Below are 3,136 nucleotides of genomic sequence, written 5' to 3' on the forward strand. Positions count from 1 at the left end.
CTCTCGACAACAAAACAAACACAACCCGTGTTGCCAGATGCCGCGAGAGAAATAAGCAACAAGAGAAAACAAGCCCGAAAGAAGCGACTGGGTAAGCTTTTGTGAGTTTGTAGATCTGCTTATTTTTTTTTTGTTAATCTTGAAAATGTGGAATATTTTTTAAACATATTTTCAGATGGGGGCAGAGTCCGTTTTGCCTTGCGTGGGGTTTCCGCAAGGTTATTCCTTACATAGTCCCTGCGACTGCGTGAGTGGTCTATAATGTGCAATCAACTTCATCCACTAGATGGCAGCTGTGACACATTATATTGTAGTACAAACTGTATTGACACAAAAGTGCCACTTTATTTTTGTTATGAGTTGAGATGTAGTTACTTTGTATTATATTAGTTTTACACTATAGGCTATCATCATAATTGAATATACCACTGCCTGTGCTGGCCAATCTAAGCTCACACTGATGCCTTGCAAGCTTAATTGAAACTTGTTTATTCTAATTGAATAATTCGTCTTTTGCTATTGCTAGTGATGTAGAAACAAAAGAAAAAGCCCATAAAAACCGCAACTACTATATATTTTGGAGAAAAACAAAGTCGCTTATAAGCAGACATGGCAACACTGAACATAACACGTACGGCAGAAGAGTTGGATCAAAATAGTACTAACGCAAGGGAAGCAAAACTACCACCAGGGTACAGGTCAGCCAGGTCAGCCAGGTCATGATGCCTGATGCGTGCATGAGGCACAAAGCTTTAAAAAAGTATTAAAATAGCCAATCTGCAAGCTCACAACACATAATAGCCAAAATAGCGTGAGTTTGCAGATATGCTATTTTAACTGTTTGCACGAAACAGTATAAAAAGGAAGTTTAAACAAAATACAAAATAACGTTTATGGTTATCTGTTAAGATTGAGCAGGCGTGCATGCACGAGAGAGGAGTTATGTGTGTGAGGAGCTGATCACAGTCACAGATAGAGGGAAAGTGTTATATTTTGCCTATTATTTATGCTATATATTATTGACCGCGTCTGTGTCACAGTCACAGACATTGCGCAGCAGTGCACAGGGCCCACAGTAAAAAAAACACTTTGTGTTTGAAATAGACACTCATGCTTTCTAAGGTGTGATTTGGGGCCCTATAAGATGAATACAGAATGAATATCAACATCCTAATACTGACCAATAATTAGATAGGGGGGGGGATGAGATTATGACAGGCAGTTACTGCCCCCACAGTCAAAAAACAAATTTCTCGGATGTGAGGAGATCAAATGTGTGGGGAAAGCAATCAAATCATGATGTCAGTTGTTCTAAAATTAAAGTCAAATATTTCAACAATTATTGTAAGACATACGTGAAGTCTTATTGTCAGGTGTACACATTTGATGTCATAGCCACAGACATACAGTTCTACATTTCACGGAGACATTTACAGAAAAAAGGAAATTACTTCCCCACACTATACCATATACATATGTACTTTTCAGAAAAAAATTGATTTAGGTTTAAAATCATCAAAGTCTCCCTTTAAGTTAAGTTACCTGGCTAATAATTTGGATTGAGCATCTTTCTTGCCTATAGGCCCAGTGAGATAAAGCATTAGGCCACTAATGTTCATTTTGCAGTTCCATAAATGAACCAGTAGATGTCAGGATCTATGCTCTGTCTGCTCTCTTCTCTCTCAATAGTCCATCCCCCATGGGGGGGGCTGTTCAGCGTGTAGCACGTGGAGGGTTTGTGGCTATAGAGTAAACAGCTTCATTTCCCTAGCAACAGTGAGTTAAAGGGCCAGTAGCCTACCTGGAATCTCATGACTGGCCCTTGCATAATCATTTTTTGAGTGGTGCAACCACTCCAAGGAACAGCAATGTCCGTGTTAACCTATGTGACTGTATGTTTATGTATGTGTGACTATGAGTACCAGTAGGGGCAAAAAGTGGCGCTGTTGTGCCAGAAACAGAGAGAGATAGTGCTGCACTGTTGCCTGCTAATGAGAGAGAGAGAGGGGGGGGGGGGGTAGGGGGAGAGGGGAGATGCAACCACTCAGTTCACATTTTTACATATATAAATAATATATACATATTCCTCCACCATGCTATTGAATAATTCATCAAAGAACAGCCAGTGATCAGTTCTAGTCTGTGTGTGTGTGTGTGTGTGTGTGTGTGTGTGTCTCTCTCTCTCTCTCTCTCTCTCTCTCTCTCTCTCTCACAACACACACACACACACACACACACACACACACACACACCACACGCACGCACGCACGCACTCGCACGCCACGCACGCACGCACACACACACACACACACACACACACACACACACACAAACACACACACACACACACACACACACACACACACACACACACACACACACACAACACACACGCGACTACCACTACACACACACACATACGCACGCACATAAATACATACGCACGCACGCACCACACACACACAACACACACCACACACACACACACACACACACATACATCTGCTGAACCTATGACGTGTTATTTTCATGTGGTTAGTAGTGACGTTATAATACACTTGCCTAATGTATCTTGTGACACTTAGTTCATTCACTTCAAGTGCGGGAAGATTTCAGTGTGATGAAGCACCGGAGTCTGGAGTCACAAATTGTAGAACCTTTCGTGTCTGCAGTGGAGGTCATGTGTGTGTTTGTGGGTGTGTGTGTGTGAGAGAGAGAGAGAGAGAGAGAGAGAGAGGAGAGAGAGAGAGAGAGAGAGAAAGTGTGTGAGAGAGAGAGAGAGAAAGTGTGAGAGAGAGAGAGACTGAGAGAGAGAGAGGAGTAAGAGAGAGAGAGAGAGAGAAAGAGAGAGGGAGGGAGATGGGAGCGGGAGGAGGCTACCGGAAGTGGTGGGTGTGTGTCTCCTGTAGCGTGTGTGTGTGTGTGTGTGTGTGTGTGTGTACGTGCCTGTGCGTTTAGCATTCTGTGTGTGTGTGTGCGTGTGTGTGTGTGCGTGCGTGCGTGCGTGCGTGCGCGCGCTGCAGTGCGTGCGTGCGTGCGTGCGTGCGTCCCTACCTGTTCCTCGTATGTGTGTGCGTATGTGTGTGCGTGCAGTGCACGCGGTTCTGATTGTCAGTGGTGCTGCACTTTGGTGCAG

This window comes from Protomyctophum parallelum (genome assembly GCF_964188405.1).
Source record: "Protomyctophum parallelum genome assembly, chromosome: 1".
Classification (NCBI taxonomy): domain Eukaryota; kingdom Metazoa; phylum Chordata; class Actinopteri; order Myctophiformes; family Myctophidae; genus Protomyctophum; species Protomyctophum parallelum.